General features: G+C 40.9%; 1 pseudogene; it reads right to left on the bottom strand.

The window, feature by feature from the left end:
• Positions 1-15,454: 15,454 nt before the first annotated feature.
• LOC149246097 (5.8S ribosomal RNA) lies at positions 15,455-15,598 on the bottom strand (annotated as a pseudogene).
• Positions 15,599-26,289: the final 10,691 nt, after the last annotated feature.

Genomic DNA, 26,289 nt, shown 5'->3' with positions numbered 1-26,289 from the left:
AATATCAATCAATCTTACAACCTTTAACACACTCCTATTGCATATAATATTAACATCACACAAACATAGATACATAGAAAAATTGTAAATACATAATATATATATATATATATATATATATATATATATATATATATATATATATATTATGTATTTACAATTTTTCTATGTATCTATGTTTGTGTGATGTTAATATTATATATATATATATATATATATATATATATATTATTTTATTTTATTTTATTTTATTTATTTATTTATTTTATTTATTTATTTATTTTTTCTTTCAGATGAAAAAAACAATGGTTTATATAAGCCATAAAACATGTCATCTATATGCCTTTATACATAATGGATTCATACCATTTGGATCTACAAACACTGTATGCCCCAGCAAAGTTCAAAAAACATCCAAAATAATATTTTATCACAACAAATATACATCATCATGAAAGTTTTGCTAACACTTAGAAAGCCAAAAAAGCTAGATACTAAGGCAATTTAATGTGACCTTCTCTGATTTGATTATCTTCCATATATATGTAAAACATGTTACCTGAAGCATCTGATAGTCCCTTCTTCGATAGAGCATCCACAACAGTATTGGCTTCCCTAAAAATGTGTTGGAAGGTGATCTGATGAAAGGAGAGCAATCCAACCACTTAGACAAGGAAGCATGAATGAGGTGTTGGCTATAATCCCATCAATAAGTGATTTTGAATCTCCATATATATGTATGTTATCAATGGCCAGTCTTTTGGAGAACCAAAGTAGCACCCAAAAAACCATACCTGTGCCCACATATTCTTGCCAACACCATGATATTTTATAATGTAATCTATGATCCATCCTTAACCATGCTCCGCAACCACAACATCCTTGTTGTGCTGCTCCATCAAAATAACCTGCCAGAAAAATAATCAGAAGAAGAAAATTTTAGATTGAAAAATCCTTTAACTCTCACTGACACCTCCAAGTGTGTCCAACCATATACCAACCTCGTAAATAATTATGAAAATGTCAATCTCATAATTCTAAAAAAATAAACCATTCTTTGGCTTCCATATTATATCTATATACAAATTAGTCTTCGGTGGTGCTGAATCTGACGTATTAACAACTCATTTTAATATATAAATTGGTTTTTATAGCTTACAATCTAACAAATAAACTTAGATTTTGGCGATGGAACAAGCGGGAGCCGCTTTGAGGTTATACGCTTCACGTAGTGCAAATTCATTTAGAGTGAGTATCAACCATAAAATTGCAAATACATAGTAAAATTACGTCATTATAAAATATTTTTACATTTCGCAATAAATAAATACAAAGAAAAAACCAATAGGAAATATCTTTTTCTAATTAATCTAGATCTAATATAAACTTATCACATCATTAGACATGGTAAGGTAAAAGTCGAAAGGGGGAGCTCTATATATAGTAAAAGAGTGTGATGATCAAAATGTAATTGTTATTCATAATCTCCATAATGATCATTGAACTCAAGTTTATTGTTTGTTTGAAGGTTTGTTACCATAGTTGCTTGCTTGAAATTTGGTAACCAATATTGACTTAATCAATGATAAATTTGGATTTTTTCCATAAGTATAAATTAGCATATTCATTTTACAATTTTTTCATAATATATCATGATGTTCTTTGGATTTTTTCCATAAGTATAAATTAGCATATTCATTTTACATTTTTTTCATAATATATCATGATGTTAAGATATTGCTTAACGTACTTTACTTTTTCATATGTTATTTTTTTCCATAATTTAAGCGTTTAACCAACCCCTTTACCAAACAACAAGATGTACCATCGAAATGAATTTCCTTTGCACATAGATTTTTCATTGTATGTTTTAACATTAATAATATATTATATCTAATGCACTTGTGACCACATCTTCCTAAGATTATTTATCATGTTTCTAACATTAATAATATATTATACCCGATGAACTTGTGGCCCCATTTTCATAAGATTCTTCACCATGTGGACATACCCAAGTACCAAACTGCACAAATTATCATTAATTTCATGATGCAATGATTTGACACCATCAAATAAAACATAAGTGGCGTATACATTACCCAATTTTCAATATTGTTTGAATGGAAAAGATTAATGTTTGAAATTTAGGGAGATAATTTATGTGTAAAATGTTGAAATGTTTAAATATTTTGAGTGTACATTTTATTTTTTAGGAATAAATATATTTGAAAAATTAATAAAAAAATATTAATGTTTGAATTTTATAGAGATAATTTATGTGTTAAATATTGAAACATTCAATATTTTGAGTGGACATTATCTATCAAGAATAAATATATTTGAAAAAATATAAAAATAGTATGAGGATTAAAATCTTAAAGCTTAAATAAGTTTGGTAAAAAAAATGAGTAAAACCATTTATAAATTCATTAGGAAATAATAATTTTATTAATATTATCAACCAGAAAAATAAATAAAAGTTAATTTTAGTGATAAGAAAAATAAACAAAATAAAGTAAAATGAGAGCAGTAAAGGAAAAAACAACTTAAATTCAAATATTTAGAGAAGGTATTAGTTAAGCTAGAACATTTGCGGGAGGAAGGGGTTACGAGTAAGAGGGATACCAAAAGGGATGAGAATAGAAGCAATAAAGAGTTGTAATTATCTCTTTTAATAAATGTTGGGATCTTGGATACTAGTGTTCCAATATTCGATAAGTTTGTAGCCATCACTACGGTTAAAATTATTAGGATCTTTTCAATTTCAATCACTTCCTAAATGATATAATAAGATTGATAGGGTGTACATGTAAGGATTTAAATTTTTTCAAAGAAAATAAGGTGTTCAAAATTGTTGGAGTGTTCAATGATACATGAGTTGGAGATGTGGTTGCAAAATGCGTCAACTATATGTTTCTCAAGATGGGATTTGAAAGATCTACTAGTTTAGCCAATGTATGATTTTCCATAAAAGTATGGAGTTTGGTAATAAAATAATTGAACACGGGGTTTTGAAGAGCTATATTATAGCCATGCTGAGCACATGGAAGGTTGCCATCCCATGTATGTGGATGTTTGACCTGGAAGTTTAGAGGCACTCTTGTAGGTGAGGTGAATATGTCTCTAGACCCTTCTACATGCTTGTCCACTTGCTTGTGTTTCGTAGAGAGAGCTTGTGTTGAAGTTGTGATGGTTATAATGACTTCTTGTCCACCCTCTAACTTAATTATAAAGATGACAAACTTGGAAGTATGAGAGACTACATTTTAGCATTATTTTTCCAAGATTAATGAATTTATTATAGTTGAAAATACCTCTAGTATCTTTTAGAGCTCATTTCCTAGAGTAAAAATGACACTACTAGGTTGACACTCATAATTTCCACATGTAAAGCTATTCTAGAAGATCATCTCAAAATTTGAGTGGGGAAACATCATAGTATGTCATCTTTGAAGGGCTTGATGTCATAATACAAGTCACATTGCTAGCTAACACAAATGTCTCATCCATAGCTCAACCAACCAATGTTGTATGGTTGGGGGTGTGGCATTGCCAGTAACTTCAATCTCTTGACGACCTTGGTTTAGATCAAGTTCTTCTAGCTCCCACTATCAACAATGAAATGTAGTGGGGTCTGCTTCACCCACATCTATGAAGAGAAGACATACTCCCCCTCCTCAGGGTCCTTTGACTCCTTGTTGGATATTTGCCCTCATAATGGTAGTATTGGGTTTCGCATCAATGGTCAACTTTCCTTTATCCTCTTTTGAATCAAAACATAAGCTAAAGCCTATTTTTTCCTCTTTAAGCTCAAGAAAAAATAATTGTTTCAAGTGACATTCATCAGTGATGTACCATGGGATTTTGTGGAACTCACACCACTTTCTAGTGTCCTTGTTTAACTTCCCATTATCCTTCTTTGACTATAGTTTGGGCTACTTATATTTAGGTTGACTCTCCTCACTTTGTCCATTTTTCTATGAATTGACGCCTCCTTTTCCAATATTTTGTTGTAATGGATTTGCAAACACAAACTCCCACTTATTCCTTTGCTTCAATTTTTTCTCTAGTTTGACAACATATCAATAAGGTCTCATGGTGAGGAAATGTCTAGGAAATGCATCTCCAATTGGATGTACCTATGTAGGACACTATGATACTTCAAAAGTAGGTTCCAATCAAAGTCTTTGATACCCAACTTTGGGTGTAAGGTATGGAAAATATTGGTGTACTTTGGCATTGTCTAGTTTTTCTCTTATCATAGAGTTGTCCATCTCATGTATTGGTCATCATAGTTCCCTAGAGGTAGAATTCCTCCTTATGAACATCATAAAAAATGACTCAACTATGGATTGCATTAAATATCCTAGCCTTATCTTCATTATGTCTTTCCCAGAACATTTCCACCCATAATTGACATGGGGAGGGACTTTTTGGAGTGTGAAGGTGATATCCACATTGCCCGATTTTTTTTGTATAGAGTAGTATCCCAATCACATATTCAATAATTTATCCAAAGCATCTACATAATTTTTCCTATGAATAAAGGGACATCAAAGTTAGCTTGTACCTTGAATGGTGTCAAACCTCCAATTTTTTTTCTTGTTGATGGTTCCATAACTATTGTTGGTAGCCATCAAAGGATATGAGAAAAATTGTCCATCACCTCATTCCTATATCGTGTGAATGCTTCCTTGAGAAAAACCTTGATAGGATCTCCTACTCCATCATTTTTCTTTTCTTCCACCATGGGAGGTCATTTGGGCTAGTGAGAGTGGTTGTCTTCAAGTGAAACTAGCTTGATATTCAACTCTCTATACCCTGACCTCATTGAGGACATGCACTATGAAACAACAAGGAATAGATTTCTCTAACACCATTGGTATGGGATGTTCAAGGAATGAGACAAAATATTGACAATAAAATATTGTACAAGTGCATAAAAGAAATAAGAGGAAAAATCATATGAGAAGAGCATAATTATTTTTATTAAATGGTAAAATGTCATTAAACTACATCATAAGAAAATTCATGGATTTTACAATGGTAAATACTTTTATTTATATTATTTATGGGTGCCTTTTCACCTAGAGTAATGCATTTTCATTATATTTCAAATACCATGGGTGAATACCGTAAACCACTATGGTAAAAACTTATGAATGGTTGTATATGGTAAAAGATAATCATTCAATTATATTTTTATTTTGTTTTATTCCACCTCTCAAATACCATGGATTGATATCATTGTTTACCAAAACCATGGGCTTCTAAAATCCTAATGGTAGAAAACAATTATTAGCCATGGTGATTCACCGACATCCACCTGGATTAGTTGACAAGAGATGATAGCATCCAGAAAGGGAAGAGAGTTTCCCTTTTGAATTTCCATAATGAATTATACATGGGATTGAATGCTATTAATATCACTAAACAAATAATTAGAGGGACATCCATGGAGATAAATAATGAAGTTTTGTTAACAAATCTAAACCAAAATTTGGGCTTTAAATGGAGGTTGTTTAAGGATAAATCCTTAAATTGTTCTAGAAAACTATTGACATCCATTTGGGATAAGGATGACCCCATGGTTGTAATTTTTTTTTTCTCATAGAAAATCCCTTTAAAGGTGAATAAAGTTGGTGCAACGAGAAGGCCAAAAGGAGAATTAGATACCAAGACAGTCTAAAATACCTTTTTATTATCATTCACTACAAAATAATTTCACAACATCACAGGTCTCTGCTTGAGCGGATCTACAATCTTCTTGACATTTCAATCAACTCGCTTGGTATTGGTTTTTCTGCGGCTCCAGGTCTCCGCGTCTTTCTGCGGCTGCGGCTCCAGGTCTCTGCATGAGCGGATCTACAGGAATTCTCACTGTAATCGCGAACCTCCTGCACTTCTCCCGCCGATCTGATCTACAGTATCTTCTCGCCTCTACTTTGTGGTGGGTCGTATTTAAATTCTGTTTTTCAATACGACCTCACGTGGGATCAATGGCCGAGTGTATGAACGGTGATTCCTCTGTTTTATAAAGTAACTCCTCCACAGGTGCGTCATCCAGAGCGATCTAGCAGCCCATTTGCGCAGACATTCCAACATTATCGCAGTAGCGGAATTCACAAAGCAGAAGAAATTGAAATATGGAAAGCGGCTCTGTTCAGAATTTCTGATTTGTCAGGCTAGACACTCGACCACACAAACAGATATGAAGCGGCGTTGGTAAAGCGTGTAGTTTTGGACGTGCGCGAACATTGCAAAAGAAATTAGCCGAAGGATTAATAATTACGAATCGCTCAACTTGTGTGGTTACTACAGAATCTTGGTCCAGTAGTATTTTTGTAGTATTTTTTAAGGCTGGGTTCTACGGGCAAGTAAAATATGGCTCCGACCTTCGCAAAAATCACTGGTGGCTCATCCGCTTCTGGAGGGCAATCTCCTACCCATATCGTCAATGAAGCCCCAGCTCCCACTATCCAAGTGGTCCAGGCCTCACTCGATGAATCTTTGAAGTTTTCCGAAAGTGCCCTAATTTGCCGGTTCAATGGTTTTTGGCTGCGGCTGATAGCACTCCACAATTGGATTTTAGAGGTATGGAAGCCTGTCATTTCGGATGAAATTAATATCTACCCCTGTGCTAAGGGTTTCTTTATAGTAGATTTTGAAAATCCTGAAAGCAGACAATGTATTCTAGATTCCGGCCCTTGGTTTTGGGAAAAATCAGGCCTATTCATGAAGCCATGGGACCCATCATTCGATCCCTCTACAGCAGTGATAACCTCAGCACCAGTTTGGGTGAGATTGCCAAGCCTACCCTTGCATCTCTGGAATCTCTCCTCACTAAAAGCCATCGGAAATGCAATTGGGAAATTTTACTGCAGGTGCCCAGAAACAGAGGAATATGCCAGAACCACCTATACACGCATCTGTGTGGAAATGGACTTCAGCACCGGATTCCCAGCTGAAATAAACCTAACAAGTAAAGACTATGTGTGGAACCAGAAACTTGATTATGAAAGTGTCCTCTTCAGATGTCGATCCTGCTTTGAGACAGGGCATCTAGCCAAAAATTGCCCAAAAGCCTCTGAGAAAAATTTTGCTAGAAAAAACCACCACAGATCTACATGGTGGGAAGGAGCACAAAAAGAACACTACACTGTCATCAAAGAAGAATATTCTAGAGAAAACTCTGAGTCACAAGAAAGCAGGGAAGAAAGAAAAAACTCTCAAGACAAGCAAGGAGAAATCCCGCCCCAACAAATCAACAGTTATGAGGATTTGAATACCGCAGAAAATAAATCTTCATTTAACAGCAAAGCAGATCTCCCAGACCAAACTTCTTCTCCGACTATCTTCAAAAGAACGAACACAATAGATCGCGAAGCTAAGACACCAATGTCCCAAGAACTAGAAGAGATGAAGGAGATGCAAGATAAAGGAAGTTGGAAGACCGTAGAGAAAAAAAGAAAGCTACAACACCAATCTCGCCAAGAAAGACGAGGAGCCAGACAAGTAAAAAATAAGAAAATTGTAGGTCCGATAGACCAATTTGATCTCAGTGGACGTTAACCACCACCATAATCATCATCATCAAAATTCATTGCCCAGTCACTATAGAATAATTTCTTAGCATCGTTCATGTTCTTTCTCTGAGAGACAATGACTGGGTTGAGGAGAAGGGTCCATGCCTAGGACATCCTAGAGTCTCTTGTAGATAAAAAATTATTTCTCAAGAGTTGAAAATATATCTAGCTCGATAATCGTACTCAAAGATCAGACACATTACACACATAATGACAACATTTTGTTCCAAAGAAGTAAAGTTCGATCATTGTGGCCTACACAAAAATAGTGAAGTTTCTTAAGTTGTTCTACTATAGGTGAGGGAAGAGATAAATAAATAAATCTTTTGCAGAGGGCTAGAAATAGATGTAGAAATTAATGTGTATATTCAAAAGTGCTCATGAAATTTACTAAATCACAGGAATTGAAGCTACTCTACTGATCTTCAAAATTTAATTCACCATATAGAACACCAATCATAGACATGCAAAAGGAAACATCACACATGCACAAATATTTATCTAGCGGAAAACAACTACTCAAAACCCCTTCCTATATATATTGCATTAATCAAAGAATAAAGATGAAATACATATGCTTGCTCAAGCCTGAGCACACCTTGAAAGTGTATAGTTTATCCCTTTGACTGACTGACTGACTCTGGCCAACACTTAGCCAATTTTCAAGCCCTCCAAGCTCTTATTTCCTTGTAATGTTCCTCCAGGAAATTGGCCCCTATTATTTAGGAATTTCCCACTATTGAATTATGCAATTCCTCTAGGTCCTTCCTCTCACTAGATGCATCACCTATACACATGATAATATGCTACTATTGGGATAGGGTCCTCTAGGGTCAGTTTTGCGTCAAAAATCCCAAGTTTTGTTGTATAGAATGTATAGTATCTGCAAGTTGTGGTCGCGGAGCGCATAGATAGTAAATTGTCATAAAGAGTTTCACTCTTCTTTTATGTAAGTTGAGTCATCTTTTGAAGATCTACCCATGGCCCGAGGACCATGGGATTGTATAAAAAGGCGTGTCTTAGGATTTATAAGGTAGGAGTATCGATGATGAAGATGAATGTAATGGGTCAGTATAGGAAATGTAGAAATTTTGAATAATAACCACTTATTCACAGAGATTATCCCGATTATACACTATTGCGGAATACATGCATAGTACATAACCTCCTCTATGTTGATCATCAACTTGACAACATTAAAAACAATGAAACATCAATCACATGCGCACATTAACACAGCATGTAACCCGGGGAAAGCATACAGCTGAAAACCCCACACTATCTGTATATTATAATGATTGAGAACACGTAACAATACATGGTACAATACTCCTCACAAGTACTCAGTACTATCTCCACCTGTTACACACAAAACTAGCTCAGATCCAAACAAGTCACAGGTTCAAATCTCGTCCGCTGCTTTGCCTGCCTCCACTGCACAATCCTGCAAGAGAATCACGTGAGCATAAGCTACAATTGCCTTGATATTGGCCCACACTGTGCAATCCTCATTAGCATTACTCAATCCATGCATTGTGAAAATCTAATGCACAACTAATAGTCACAACTCACCCTTTCACTTACCTCTAACACCTGTCTCTGTTGAACTCTCCATGCACTGAGTTAACTGATGTATTCTTTAGTTTCTTTATGAGTTAATAATTAGTGAATTAATTAATATTTAATTCACACAACTCATCACTAGTGTATTCTTTAGTTAGACTAAAAATACAACTAGTTCAACTAAGTCAAACTGAACACAACTCCATCAACTCCATATCCAACTCCACAGAACTCACATGCATGAGTTCTAACTGAAGTCCTCCATGCAATAGCTCAACTAACACATAAGAAACCACATGATTCCTTTTTTCAGCTGCATGTGCCACATCCGTAGCTCGAACTGAAGTGCTCCAAGAGAATAAGATAATGTTTAGATTCCAAATATTACTAAGGGCTAATAATATTTGACTATTTCTATTTTTAACCCGACAGTCTAAAAATAGACTCTGATCACTCTGTTGTGAACCAAAAATAGAAGTCCATCTATTTTTTCCAACATGACCAATCATCCATAAACAACATCCTGCAACTCATAGACCATGATCCATATGTCTAAAAATAGACATAGTCAAAAAATAGACTTTGTGCCAAAATAGCCTGCGGGCCCACTTAGTGAAGGCGATTTCTTTCCACTAAGGTCCATCATCTTGTTGCATTTTCAACACTCCCTCTCAACAAGATATGGATTATCTGCAACCCCTATTCTGCAACTCTGGAATGTTCTGCATGCAACACATTTGCCCGGTCCACTTGCTCCACCAACACTTGGAACAAAAACACTACCAACTGACCACTCTGTTGGGCTAGGAACATACTCTGATGATGAAGCTCTACCTGCTGCTGACAAGTGCTCCCTCTCTGAAATCTGCGCTACTGCAACATATCCATGCATCTTGCACCATTGCACACCTCTGTGTGCCACCTAGCACCGTGCAAAACACTTGTGCCTCTCGCATTGCTGCAGTCTACTAGCTATGTGTTGTCCTAGGATTCCCTAAACTGTCGCTCTATCTGCTGCCCCATCTGCATCTATCTCTACCCAATCAGTCAGTTCCTACTACTCCACATCGGGGCTCCCGTAGCAAGGTCTCATCCAAGAGGTTGGGTACCTCAAGGATCCTGCCCCTCCTCCTTGGGACGATCAATCCACATCACCCCACCTCCTACCTGGAGGTATGGCTGCATGCGATCCCTCTGCCCACCTGGCTCGAAGTTTCCCCCTATTGGAGGTCTCTGCATGAGTAGATGTCTCTACTCGATCTCCTCTCAGCTTCCCTTGTTGTGGCTGCTCCACAACCTCCTGAAGCTGCTGCACCAATCGTGGCTCCTCCACAATTGTCTGAGACTTCTTCTGGCTCTGCATGTTGAGAGGTAATATACGCTCCCTCTCAACCACCAAGTCTCCATCAGTTGCCTCACTGCTCAAGGCTTTGCATGCATCTTGAGCCTCAAGATCATACAGGTTCTTGACCCGTGAACCAATCTACTTCACCTGTCTAGTGATGATGTGTCTAAGGAAAACCTTTCCCTTACTGAAGACTACAGCACAACCTCTGTCTTCCAGCATCGCGATCGACACCAAGTTTCTCTTCAGTCCTGGTACATACTTGAAATCGGTTAAGGTAAGGCGAGCTCCATGCTCCCTCTGAAAAATAACCGTTCCTACACCTGAGACACTATACTTCTCATCATTACCCATCGCTATGTGTATTTGGAGATCTTTCTCCTCCAAAGTACTGAACAAACTTTTGTCACCGATCATGTGGAAAGAAGCTCCACTGTCAAGAAACCAACCACTTCCCACCATGGATGAAACCATGCATGCGAAGAGTGTGAAGTCCAACTCAAACTGTGAAGCAAGTGCCTCACCTTCAGATCCTTCCCTGGATCCCTTCTTGGATTTCTTCTTTGGGCAATTACTAGCATAATGGCCCAACTCATGACAACGAAAGCATCTCACCTCCGACTTGTCAACCTTCTTCCCATTATTGGAAGCACTGGATTTGGATAGAGAACCCTTCTCCTTCCCCTTATTTTCTTTGGCAGCCAAATCACAATTCTCTTCATCAGATGCCTTTGATGAAGATCCATCCCTGGTATTCCGCATGATCTCCTCCTGCACAAGATCTGACCAAAGTCTCTCCCATCCTGGAAATTTCTCCCGACCATTGACAGAGTCTTGATAGGAATGCCAACTCTTAGGAAGACCAAGGAGAGCCAAGCTCACCAATTCCTCATCATCAACAGCCACCCCCACACTTCCCAGCTCATCCCAGCACTGGGTGAGCTTCGTGAGATACCTGGGCATACTGTCTCCATTCTCACACATAATGTTTCTGAGTTTATCCTTGAGCACCAGCTTCCTCTGATCGCTCTTGTTTTGGAATAGATCTGTCAATGCTTTCCACATCAAGTATGGAGAAGCCTTTCCATGTAGGCTGGACACAATGTGATCCTTCACGCCCTCCAACAGAATCCTTCGACACTTTGCAGTCTTCTTTTGCCAAGCATCAACTTGCGCAGTATCAGTAGGCTTTGGGACCTTAACCTCTATGAAATCCTTCAGCCCATTATCATCCAACACCACCTCCATCCTGTCCTTCCATGAAATATAGTTCAAGCTACCCTCAAGAGCATACTCCATTTGCAATCCGTTGAAAGACATTGCAACGTTGACACCAAGAGAACACTGCTGCAAATTCGAATTCCACCAGCTCCAAACTCAACCGCCTCTGATCTAAGATTTGTGAGAACAAAGTATTTCTCGTACATAGATTGACTATATGGGCTTTTATCAGATATCTCACCTTCCAAAGGAAGGATGAATCCAGAGGTTACCTGGCCCGACTACAGACTCTGCCTAAAGAAATAGAATGTAAACACTTCCTAAATAGTAGATCTGATGATCAACAGCTCCAATACCATGTATAAATTTTGAATAATAACTACTTATTCACAGAGATTATCCTGATTATACATTATTTCAGAATACATGCATAATACATAACCTCCTCTACGTTGATCATCAATTTAATAGCATCAAAAACAATGAAACATCAATCGCATGCACACATTAACACTGTATATAACCCAGGGAAAGAATACAGCTGAAAACCCCACACTATCTGTATATTATAATGATTGAGAACATGTAACAATACATAGTACAATACTCCTCACAAGTACTCAGTACTATCTCCACTTGTTACACACAAAACTAGCTCAGATCCGAACAAGTCACAAGTTCAAATCTTGTCCACTGCTTTGCCTGCCTCCACTGCACAATCCTACAAGAGAATCACGTGAGCACAAGCTACAATTGCCTTGATATTGGCCCACACTATGCAATCCTCATTGGAATTACTCAATCCATGCATTGTGCAAATCTCATGCACAACTGATAGTCACAACTCACCCTTTCACTTACCTCTAACACCTGTCTCCGTTGAACTGTCCATGCATTGAGTTAACTGATGTATTCTTTATGAGTTAATAATTAGTGAATTAATTAATATTTAATTCACACAACTCATCACTAGTGTATTCTTTAGTTAGACTAAAAATACAACTAGTTCAACTAAGTCAAACTGAACACAACTCCATCAATTCCATATCCAACTCCACATAACTCACATGCATGAGTTCTAACTGAAGTCCTCCATGCAATAGCTCAACCAACACATAAGAAACCACATGATTCCTTTTTTTAGCTGCATGTGCCACATCCGTAGCTTGAATTGAAGTGCTCCAAGAGAATAAGATAATGTTTAGAGTCCAAATATTACTAAGGGCTAATAATATTTGACTGTTTCTATTTTTAGCCTAGTAGTCTAAAAATAGACTCTGATCACTCCGCTGTGAACCAAAAATAGAAGTCCATCTATTTTTCCCAACATGACCAATCATCCATAAACAACATCCTGCAACTCATATACCATGATCCATATGTCTAAAAATAGACATAGTCTAAAAATAGACTTTGCACCAAAATAGCCTGCAGGCCCACTTAGTGAAGGCGACTTCTTTCCACTAAGCTCCATCATCTTGTTGAATTTTCAACAGGAAAGAGTGAATAAGTCTTAGAGTAGAAGAGGTTCTGCAACTATGTGCGCAAAGGCCTAGAGTAGAGTCCACAGCTGAGTGTGTGGACCCTTGCAGCTGAGTGTGCAGGGAAGTCTTGAGTCTATAAGCAGAAATAAAGTATTAATAAAGATATTATTCCAGAAATTCCCGTGTTTGTCCATTTACTTCTGTTATGAATGAATGTGATCTAAATAGAAAATGGCATCAACCCATGGTATTCATCCACCCATGGAATTTACCCATGGTATTGTAAGTGGCATCTGCCCATGGTATTTGCCCATGGGTTAATGAGTACCATGGGTGGATGTCACAATACCATGGGAAAATACCATTGGTGAATGAATACCATGGGTGGATAAATACCATGGGTGGATTCCACTTACAATACCATGGGTGGATGAATAACATGGGCAGATGAATACCATGGGTTGATGCCATTTTCTATTCAGATTAGAATGCGCTTTTATGCTGTAATGAATGATGGGTTTATGAAGTAATGCTGTATTGATGCGTGACTTTACATAATTGATGTTGTTATATGAACACACTTACTATTAACTGTTTACATGAAGCATATCGCATTTCATGTTAAAGTTCTCAATGCTTAGGCTAATCTGGGTAACACGGGATTAAGAGTAATCACAAAGGCACGTAAGTGGTTTATTCACCTGTTTAGGGTTTGTGAAAGAAAATCATAGAACTTCATGAAAGTCTAGAGGTTGATTAAAGGAAGTTATATCGATAAGCACTAAAGGGTTATCAATTTGCGTGAAGGCATGTTTAGGGCATAAAATGAAATTTCACTATCTTTGGGAGCGAAAACTTCGTTCCAAAATCCCCCCATACTGCTTCAAGTGAGACTTCAGTCTACACTCATCAGATTGATGCCAAAAGGGCTAGTAGTGTAGGGATTTGTTTGGAAAAACTAACTCTGAACCTATGTCTCGACCCACTAAGCCAACAAATGGTTCGGTTGTCGGGACCAAGATCTGCATAAGGAGATGTGTGATGTCGCATCACTGGAATCCAAATAAGAAGGAAATTGAGGAGTGGTTGGATAGAAAGATCCACGAATTCGCGACGTAAGAAAAAAGAAATCCATGTATGACAAAATAATAGTGGTTGGAGAGATACCTGTACACAGAGATACACATAATTTTCTTATGTTCCTTCCCGATCGAACTATACGAGTGGATCGCTAAATTGACAAACAACCAAGGAAGGTGGAGGCTTGACGATCCAATAGTGTGGACCTTAGAGCTAGTGCGAAGATTTGAAGCCTCTGAAGATAAGATCACGCGCTCTATCAATCATTGGCTTGATCCCATCATAGGAGGATTTGTGACAGATTTTGCGGTTGATACCTCAATAGCTACAACGAAGTAGAGCGACACTTCTTCAAGGGACCGTGAGGTAAGTATTTAAGATCTTTGAATACTTGGATTAATATGCTCTTTTGTGAAAAGAGGGTTATGCCATTACCTTGATGTTTGGAGCTATGCAAAGTGGAAATTTATTTAGGAATAGAGGGAGGACAGGCCCTGAATATAGCCCACTGATTGAACCTCCTTTGAGTGACGACGAAGGAGTAGCATAGGCTTCACCACAGAGTGTTGTCCAGTTAATAAGGAAAGGGTTTTCACAAATACCTCATCCATCCACACCACCTCCACCTTCACCTCCACAGCATACACCTTTGCCCACACCACCACCACCTTTGCCACCATTCAATATGTCAAATACAATGAAATTTCCCATTTTCAAGGGATTGGGAAATGAGGACCCAGACCAATTTTGGTTTGTTACGAAGGCTGTATGGACAACCCAGAATATCATAAATGATCCTATGAAGAAAGCACAATTGGTTACTACTCTACAAGATCCCGCGTTGACGTGGTACATTAAGTACTGCACTGATAACCCGATGGCATCATTGGCGATCACTGAGACCGCGTTGAATAAGGAATTGAGTAGGCCTAAGTTGGAATCACAATCAGTCGTTGGATTCAAGGAAATCATGATGAGGCATGGTGAAACACCCTGGGAGATGGATTAGAGACTGAAGTGCCAGATCCGCGAAGCTAACATGAATCTCACAGATGGGCAGCACCGTGAATGGTTTGTAGCTTCTCTCCCGCCCTACCTAGGGTTGCCTTATCATAGCAGAAGATTGGGACCCAGGCAGAAGCCTTGGAAACTGCCGAGAGTATTTTCTTATGCAATACCCAGATAGATGTGCCCTCGACTGAGGCCTCAGGTGCAAATTGCGTTTAAAAGATTGATGATTCACGGGATTCTGCAATTCACACTAAGTATCACATTTTGCTACGTTCTTCATTGTAACAAGAGAATTGCGATGAGGTTGCATGAGACACCGATTCAAGATGTTTTTTTTGGAGTTTAGCAGATTCATGTGGAGCTGTAGAATATTTTCCTAGAGTTTAAAAGCCTGAAGAAGTATAGAGCAGCTCGACCAGAGGTGCACGAAGAAGTTTGGTGTCTGAAATGTAAGAGCCAGGGGCATGATAAAGATCACTACCTTGTCTTCGTGAATTATGTTGTAGGAGGAGGGCCAATGCCTCTGAGGTTGGAAGCTCAAGCAGGGCCAAGTATAGGGCCCACGCTGTGGTGTGTTAACTGTCAGGTAGCTGGAAACATGTAACAATCAATTGTCACTTTCTACAGAAATTTGTGCAGACACTACAAGAACTCTTCTGCAAATTTTGGAAATTGGTGGGCCACGATGAGTGTAACTGCCATAGCTATGAGCTAATGATGGAGAAAATGGCCGCGTATTGAATGTAGATAGAGACTCAACCTCCAGATCAAGGCACTAGGGGAGTGCGCAGAGGATATCAAGGGTGAAGACGAGGCCAAGGAGGAGGAGGACCTCGTAGAGGTTGGGGACAAGTTATTTGTTACAATTGTGAAGTGATAGGACACTATGCACGAGAGTGTATGAGCCTGGTGCGCCTGTCATCTCGATACTATACTTAGTTTGATCACGCAATAGAAGAATGCTCTGTATTGATAGCTAATATGTAGTAGAAGAGGGTGCAACCTCAGCAGCTTGCCTAGAACCTATAGATGATCAGGGCTAAACCTCGTGAAGAATATGGTGCTGCGAAGTGGAATGACGACTGGTGAGGATAAAGGAAAACAATCTGAAGAAAGTGAGTGGGTCCTCAAGGCTCCAAGAAAATAGGTTTGGTTTGATTTGTTGCACATTAAAGAAACGTTCATGGAAGCAAATAAAAACTTCGCTGAGGCCTCTACCTCAGGAAGTTAGGATAAGTTGTCTGAATAAATGGACCCCTCCATGCTTACTACGTTCTTAGATACTTGTATGAAGCTACTACGTGATAGCAAGGCCGTGAAAGGATTACAGGAGTTGATAAAGAAATGCGTTGGTAAAGAAAATTCTCCTGAAGGACATGGCATAGTCAGAAAAATTGGTAAGCATAAGGCAAGAACTGGGTGTGAGATGAGGCTCACCGCCCAAATAGGAGAATATGAAATGGACCAAGTTATTTTGGATATTGGGTCGGATGTGAATGTTTTTCCTAAACAGACATGGGAGAGAATGGGGAGACCTGCGCTGCAGTGGTCTCCGATTCAATTGAGGATGGAAAATCAATAGAAGATTATCCCCATGGGAAGATTGTAGGGAGTGACACTAGACATTGAAGGCGCAAGCACGTTGGTCGATTTTGAAGTGATAGAGATTGTGGATGACAAAAATCCATACCCCGTGCTCCTTTGGATTGATTAGGTTATTGACATGAATTGAGTAATCAATCTGAAGAAGTGGACGATGTCATTTGAAAGAAAATCGCTCCACATGGTAGTACCTTTGGTCCCTGCAGAAGGATCGCGCTATACTAAACATGTCCGCAATTATGAGGAAAGCAATGATGATCTGGACCAGATCTATAAAATAAAAATTCAAGATCAAGATTGGGTTAATCCGATAGCTGATGGGCACATTGCATGGGAATGCAAAAGTTCCTTTACATCATATTCAGATGAAGAGTTGGAGCACTAACAGAATAGGTTGCATGAAGTATCTATGCTACGTTGTAACATGATGACTAAATTGTTGTGCTATGTATTGTCGGAGGTAAGAACTTTGCCTTATTATGATGGTCTAATTGACGTAGATAAATTTTTGGATGAATTTGAAAGGGAAGTACTAGAGAAGCATCACTTCCAAGCCTTGGATTTGGCGATGCATGCTACACCCACAAGGTGGTGGGGTACGCATAAAGACAATTTTGATGGATGGTGTGAATACAAAAAACTGATGAGGTTATGGTTTGATCACCCAAAATTTTGTCTAACAGAGAAATATGATGGAAGGCATGATCCACACAATCATTTGGCAAAATGGACTGAGGTTTACGCAATGGAGCCACAACCTAAGTGGGTGCATTTATTCTATCACACTTTGGATGTAATATCAATGAATTGGTACTTGGAAACAGAGCTCCACCATGACACTGAAGAATGGGACATTTTGAGATAGGGATTCTTGATGACATTCATCTTTGAAGATGGGTTTGAATGTATTGATGAGGTGCTGCAGGAGATCAAGGTAACGATCTTCCTAATACCACAAGATCCCTTGGATTTTATTCAACCAGATTGTTGCACCTAGCTGCGCCATGTGCTGGAATGCTACAATGTGACTACTAAAGAAGAAGATGAGGATCCAAGGAACATTAACATCCCAGAGGCAGAAGGCCACCACGGAGTGGACGGATCACAAATAGAGAATCTAGATATCACCGTGCCATTGAAGACTAGACAAGTGAACATTGGCATAGAAGCAGAGCTGAAGTTTACAAAGATTGGGGACTATTGGGATGATGCCACAGTGGATAAGGTCAATGAGTTTCTCCACAAATATTAGGATTTTTTTCCCACAAAATTTTCAGACTTGAAACGCATCATCGACAATTTAGGAGTAATGAAAATAACTTTAAAACCAGATGCGAAGCCTATTAAGTAGAGACCATATCGCCTTAATCCCAAATACAAGTGTTGGAGAGGCAAATCCCCTCTACGGGTAGAGGCGATCCCTACTAGCCCAGAATGGGTCTAGCAACAATCAGTCAATGCTACTATGCAAGTTCCTAATTGCAATTAAAAGGTAGGCAGAGAACACCTACTTGGATTCCAACGCTATTGTTTGATGAAGAGATGCCACCTTCGCTCCTTCGCTCTGGCTGGTCACGATCCTCCGCGATCTCCGCGAATAGATACCTGCACACACGAAGAGAAAACAAACACAAGCATGAAATCTAATAAAAGCAACCATACATCAGTCAGAAAGGATGTAATTCACATTAACCATTACGGAGACAAATGAGAATGGAACCATAATAGTAGTCATCTATTATTAATCAATAACAGAGAAGAGTACAACCAAGTGTTCTGACGTCAATATCTTCTCAGGAGGGGCCAGTCAGCAAGTCTCTTAAGCATTCACCTTTGGGAATGATTCCCCCAAAACAAGAAACTCTCTCTCTCACACAAGCAACACAACACAACCTTCCCTAAGCTATCAAACACTTCCACACTTATCACACCAACTACCTATAGTAGCAGCAATCTGAGCACTATAAGCTCCACACAATCCAAGCCATTCCAAACTAGCTGCTCATGGTAATGGTAGAGGTTTATATAGGAGAAGGAATCTCCTTGAATGGTGGAAGGATGAGCTTATCTTCAAGGGAAGTAGTTGCAAAGGGTCGAACAGACATGCCATAGAAGGGAGGCGATACTCACAAGGCCAACAACCAAGTATGGAGTTATTTGGAAGGCTGGCTGTTCGAACAAATTCGCCCAAACTGGATCAGCACGGGTGCATAACTGGTCTGGCGCACTGACGTCGCAAGGCAATAACGGTCAAGCTGTTGTCAGCGCGGGTTAATACCAACAGAGGCTGCGCTGGTCATGAAATTCGATCAGCGCGGAAAAGTCGTGCGCTTCCGCGCTGGCAGCGCACGCGGTCTGTTATGAAGCGCCAGTCAGCGCGGGTATTTTAGAAACAGACGCGCTGATGAGGAAAACTTTAGAAAAGTCGGTTTTTGGCCATTTCAGAAGGCATGAACTTGATTATTGTGAACTCCTGACATAGTAGGGTGACTGAAAGGGAGACAGTGACAAATTACTATGTAACAGATGCCCCCTAAAGCATGAAGACCGAGAGAGTGGGAGGGGTGAAATGCTTTACAAAACTCGCCAAACTGGAATACCACCAGGAAGGACCGAATATCTCTGATAATCAAGTACATGCAGTCTAGGCATGGGCGCAGCCATCCGAAAGACGTGCGAAAGGTCTGTGGAATGGACGCAGCCACCCAGCTAAAGAGACCAGAATAATGATAAGGTATGGTCGCAGCCATCCATGAAAACTCAGGTATGGGCGCAGCCATCCATCAATGAGTCATGTAATGATTATCCACAAAATCGTAGCCTGGACCGTAACAGACAGAGATCCAGGGTCTTGCGCTCTGTCCCGACCCGAACAAAGTACAAGTCCAAGCCTGTGAATGCATGAGCTGAAGTTGAACATGCATGAACATCGTCTGATTACCAGTCAATGATGAAAACTATTAACAGACGCGAGAGGTACCACCAATAATGACAATGGTCCTCAAGGTACTATAGGTACAATCTGCGGTGTGTGAATCAATGAGCTGGTGTCGAACACCCGCAGAATCATCTGATCGAAGGCCAATGATGAAAACCTCGTGTCAAACACGAAGAACCTGCCATTGAGGCATGCAGATTCCAATGCACCTGAAGGGAGTCTCTAAGTCGCCTTCCTGGATAATGAGTTGAAGTCGACAGGAAGTGACCTTGATCGAAGGTGGGCCATAATGTTTCCCACATCATCGACATGAGACAGAGGTAAAATGATTTGTGTGAGATAGCAGATGAGGTTGTATTATTGCAGAGGTCAACTTCTCTTGAACATATCGGCGACACGACAGTGGATTTGGCAGTATTTGACATCAAATGAGCAGAGGGTATGATGACGAGGCAATGAGCAAATGAGAGGTCAAATAGGATAACCCATACCCACGGAGGTCAGTTGTGAAACAAAATGAGAAATTCCCACCCGACACGAATGCAGACCAGTGCCATGTTCAAGAGCGACATACTGCCGACACGACAATTACAGTTCCATTTTCCCCACCATTTCTGGCAGGTACCCCAGTTATTTTTGGATGAAAAGCTTGACGGGGATAGCATATGCTTGGAGAGTGTCATTTCAACGATGCCTGATGTCATCAAGTGTTTAACGAGCCTGACAAAGGAAAAACTCGGCGTCTTTTCTTGTTTAGAGAGTCTGAAAAGACAGCGGAAAAGGAAACTTCAGGGGGGTCCTTTTTCGTAAAGTTGTGTCTCTCAAGCCCGAAAAAGTATAAAACAATGCTCGAAAGAACCGCTCGACCATTACGATCGAGGAGTACTTTTCGTAAATAGTGCCTTCGACCCAAAAAAGTAAAAAAGCGGTCAGAAGCACGTCGTTTTAGAGCCAATAACGAGTGCGAAACGACAAACACTTGGCAATCTTTTTAAGTTAAACGGTCGAAAAAGAGCTTAAAACGACCGCCTCTCGTTCCTTTTAACGAGTCGAAAGGAAGATCGGCAATATTTTCTTGATTCATGTCGGAAAAGAGCTCAAAGACGACATTTTTTTGGGACCAAGTACACGAAAGACTGCTATGACCACGCCGGTTACCTGAACCCGCACAAGACCACCACCCGCATAAATCATTGTTACCATTTTGGGTCGTGAAGAATGTTGAGGAGCTGCAAGGTTGACGGAGCGATTTCCAGCCCGTGCGGACACCATTCATCCGGCAACTTCTTCCAGGTAGGTTCTCCTCTCCCTGCGTTTCATTTTGAGTCTTTTTCATAGCAATTCCATGGTGGAATCTGGCCATTTGGGCAAATTCTTTGAGCGTTGGTGTGCTCTCGGTCAGCGCGGATTTCCCGCTCGGGTCCGCGCTGATCGATTTATATTTACACGTACCACCTCTTGGGTCAGCACGGAAAACATGTGTGCTTCCGTGCTGACCCAAGGAAAAAATAAAGGGGCGCCATTTTCAGCGTGACTGTTTTAAAAACAGTCGCGCTGGCGCGGAAAAATTTGGTTTTTAATAAAATGAACGTTCAAACTTCCACAATTAGCACTCTAATGTTTTTTCATGGTCTTGCAGGGTAAAATGGATTTCGTTTGGCAAGAGAGAGCCCATGATGATGAGGATATAGCCGCGTATGAACTTTCCGAATGCCGAAATGCAATGCGGGCATGCAGTTTCTTGAAATTCTTCCTGACTCCGCGCCTGAGGGCGCAACCTGACTTACTGGAGTTCCTAATTAGAGCTTGGAACCCAGTAGATGCAAAATTCACAATCCGTGGTCAGGATATCGAGTTTGACTCCATGGACATCTACTTTTTGACTGGATTGTCACGCCGGGGTCAGATGCCCATCCTGGAGGGGCAGCGACCCAGCGGTGAGACTTTGGACCAGCTGATGGCTCGAGTATGCCCAGGAGCCGTCAAAACACGGAGCGGGAAGGTGGGTATCCCGACAGTACGAGACATGCCTCTTCGCACTATACTCTTCCTAGTGACACGAGCAGCGGGTTCTTTGGCCAATCATGAGGCCTCGAAGAACCAACTACTACTAGCTTTGGAGTGCCTACAGCCCACCATTTTCAACTGGGCGACAGCTGTGACTACCAGCATGAAGAGGCAACTAATCAACTGTCATCGCGAAGAGACGAAGCAGTTTGCGTACGGGTCGCTTCTTCTTCCTCTCATGCTGGAGCGGGTGCTGGCTCTACAGTTACAGACGATGGCTATGGATCCACCTAGAGGTCCCCCGGGAGACGAGGGCCAGCCGATGGGCCCGCGTCATGCCACGTGGAGGTGGCGGCCACCCAGTGGCTTGGGGGGTGTATTTCCAAGAGTGGCTGGATCGCCAGGTTGTCATCGTGGAGGACTGGCCATATGCTGGCATGGACTTCCGCAATGATCCTGACATGCTACTGCCCGCAGGAGAGCATTGGGACGATGGAGGTATGACACTTGATCTCTTTTCAATATTTTTTGATGTTTTTGATTTTTCATGTACATGTCTTAATAAATGTCACGGTGTGCAGATGTGGGACCCGTGAGACCCATTGGCCTAGCCCCAACGGCACGGAGGGAGGGGCAAGGAGCTGGAGCCCTGGCCTTAGTTCCTCCAGGAGTTGACACAACGGAGACTATAGCTCGCAACCTTGAGGGTTTGCTGGAGGGGGTACCGGATTACCAGGGGGTCGAGGAGGTCCCCATAGATCATCAGATCCACACAGTGGGGGTGGCACCCAGGATGCACCGCCTTTTGAGGCGGGTGGCACGAGCAGCTGTATGCTACAGAGAGCATAACCCAGCACAGTAGTCGCCTAGGTTTACTTCCACTGATGTTTTGAGAGACATATGTCTCGAATGTATTGAGGACAGTGATTCCATTTTTGACATATACACTTATTTTTGAGCGCCTTAGTGCGCCACACGATATATATATATACATACCGATTTTTTGGATGGATCCTGTTACATCTGATGATGTTTTGTTTATGTTATGCAAATGTTCAGTACAAACGTAACCTTATGTATGAATTGCATAACACATGATCCATTTTTATTTTTGATGCAAGCTTAAAGGAACGTATATACATGCAAACTATGCTTGATGGAAAAGGAAACGGGCATGCCCCCAGCATCGTGTCTCAATTCGAGGTACATGCCCCCCAAGCTTCAGTCCATTGAAAATGGGTTGAAGGTTGACATAACGGTTATTGCGCTCGAATTGCACGAGCTCATGTTTCATTGTTTTAACGAGGTTGACACAGGTAAAAGAACTATCCTCGGAACGCCTTGTTTCATTTTTTAGCGAGCTTGACACAAGACAAGGAACTGTGCTCCAATCAGACTTCATCATAATGAACAGGAAGTGGAGGTCTCCAAGACATCTTGGAAATCAGGACCTAATGCCCCCAGGACACTATGCACGATGGTGTCATCACTGGGTACGGGCACGGGGAGGTAGCCACGTAGTTGATTTGCGGTGAGGCAGATGCAACATGTGGATGAAAGCCAGGAGGGAAGGAAAAGTGCACCGGAGGGGCTTGTGGACGAACGAACGATAATTGATCGAACGTCATGATTCTTCCATCGTGTGGAAAGGAAACCACATGGAAAAGTGAGGAAACAAGAGCTCCCATGGCATACACATAGTCGCGACCAAGGAGAAGACTAAAGTCTAAAGAACCTTGGGTTACCGAGACATCTATATAGACAGTCTTGCCCCCCAAAGTAATAGGAAACTTTGGAAGGATCCCTAATGGTTGACTTGTCCCTCTGTCAAACACGGTGAGATGCGGTGCGATAGGTACAAGTGATGGGGAACCCAAAGCTCGCCAAGTAGTAACGGGCATGAGACTAACCGATGCTCCCTCATCTAACACAGTGCCAGGCAGCGCCTTATTGCACGCATAGGCGGTGACCCAGAAAGGCACATGGGATGGAAGGGGAGGGGCAGTCAAACGACTCCAATCAAAGGAAACGACCGAACTACTTGGTGGGGGGACCATATGGTTGCCCCCACGCTCGGAGAGAACCGACTCTGAATCCTCTGGAGAGGTTAGGGTGGGAACACCATTATCAGGCTCCGGAGAATTTGACGAGACGAGAAGAACATGAGAATTTTTCTCTTCCGAAACAGAGTGCTTGAGAGGAGGTGAACTCGAATCAACACCCTTTCCGACCAACGGCAGGTCTGGAACAGGCTGGGGACAGCCAGGTTCGGGAAGAGGGGCCTGGATAAGAGAGGAATCTGAAGCAATTTCTTTGTCAACAGGGGCGCGATCTACAGCTGTAGAAAGACACTGATAACCAACGGGAAATTGGTTTGAAGGAGCCATAAAACTTTCCAAGACAACAGAGGCTTCATCCATTAGTGGACAAAGGTGAAGGGGATGATTGCCTTCACAAAGTTTGCAGGGGATTCGAAGCTTCCCTTTCTCCTTGCCATTCCCAATTGATGAGGTAGCATCGCCATGATCGTTAGCGGACGATGAAGGTCAGGCCGGATCGTGATACCAGACTTCTAATACCCTGGGAATGCCAGGACAATCATGAAGCAGATGGTCTTCCTTGCATAATCGGCAAGGAAACTTAACCTTCCGTGGAGGAGCAGGAGGTGGCCCTATCTCAAATGTAGTAAAGGGGGTAGCTGGATTTGAGGAGGGGACGGCGCGTGTGAGCTCTCCCTTAGAGGACTTCTTCTTCTTGGTCTTCTTCTTCTTCGTCTTAGCCACCTGGTTACTTACATTGAGAGTTTCACCAGGCGAAGTACAAGAGGAAGACGTAGAAGTAGGCATCGAAGGGGAGAGATCCACCTTAAGATCAACATGACGTTGTTCAGGTGGAGGGACTGATGGACTAACAGCCGATACGGTAGGGACCAAAGAGGTTGAAAACAACCAAACAGGCAACCCAACAGTTAACCCTGGTAGGGACAACGTTGCCATATACGGAGCACCAACATTCCTAAGAGGAGGGAATTGACCGGGATTCCCATCAGGCGGGGAACCTGGGTTAGTGAACCCTGGAAAAGTTGCCATTACAAATGAAAAGAAACCTACTCAAGCTAACGCACACAAGATCTAACCAGGTAATGTTATCGTGGCCGAATAAATTTTTAAGACACAGGAACTGAACTTGACCTTTTCATGTTTCAAGAGGCGAGAAAAGGACGAAAAGATGACTCCAGTCTCCGAATGTTTAATGAGCACGAAGTGACAAGACGCTCACTGGCACCTTTTCATTTAGGGAGTCTGAAAAGGATCAAAAGTGACTGCTCTGGAGACTCTAGGTAAAGGGTTTACCAAGCGATCCGTAAAACTGCTTATACACCTTAGCAATCATATGAGAGCCAAGGACTTTCCGTACTGCAGTCAATCTTCCCGAATGCTGTGTTCGGTGCGTTACGGTTCACAAGGCGGCAGACTCGGCTTCCTATGGATCAAGGATAAAAGCCTAGTAGGGTCTCCCTATATACGCGACGGTACGTGGGAGCACAGTCCGTGTTAGACCACTATCGAGTCACAGAAGGAGGAATCACCCAACTGTAATGTGAAACAATAGTGACTATGTTTAAAGACGCCGTAACACGTCTCTAACCTAGATCTCTAGATGTTTGCGTTTAGTTCCAATGCGTTTTTAGGTTAATTCAGTTCATTTTATGGTTGATCTTGAATTTAAGTTTCGATTTCAGGCCCTGTCGTGTGATCTCTCACAATTACCTAGATGCAAGCTATATGCCAAAGAACATCATTTCGTTCGATGAATTCTAACTATGAGAAGGTTAAGAGCTTTCAATAAAAAAAAACGAACTCAATCAATCAAACAATCTAATGCAGCTAATGACAAAGAAATGAGACTTTTCTTTTGAGAACGCAAATCAACAAAATGCTCTTTCCTTTGATTAACTATTGAATGCGAAAGATATTAGTTCGATTTCCTTTTCAATGGCACAATGCACTTACAATGAATTTTGAGAGACAGCAACACTGAGTAAAGAAAACAAAAATCACTCAATGGAACACACAACAAGCGTGAAAAGAGTTGGTTGAACCCAAGCAATTGTAATCTATGTCTGGGTGGCGAAGAGTAGCCGAAACAACTGAAGGACTGGTTCGAGGACAATCACCTAAACATCCACGCAAAGAAAGCGAAAAGGAAGGTTTACACAGTAGCAAAGGCAAGCAGCAACGAACTTTTGCGAACAAGTGAACAAGCGAACAAAACAAGGTTGGTCCAGTGGAAACTGGATGATGGCACTAGGTCACGGGACGCAAAAAAGAAATTCGTTCGACAAGGCTTTGCAAGCAAGTGTGCAACAGTTCAAACAATGAATATCAAGTCACAAACCAAGTAGAAAGAGCTGGAGATAGCCAAACCAACAGGCTCAGGAGGTAAAAC

The sequence above is a fragment of the Pinus tabuliformis genome, chromosome 7 (assembly GCF_031772625.1).
Source record: "Pinus tabuliformis cultivar Carrire ecotype Pingquan chromosome 7, CPIR1, whole genome shotgun sequence".
NCBI lineage: Eukaryota > Viridiplantae > Streptophyta > Pinopsida > Pinales > Pinaceae > Pinus > Pinus tabuliformis.
Note: the sequence above shows the minus strand (reverse complement) of the source record. Positions and strands in the feature narration are given on the sequence as shown.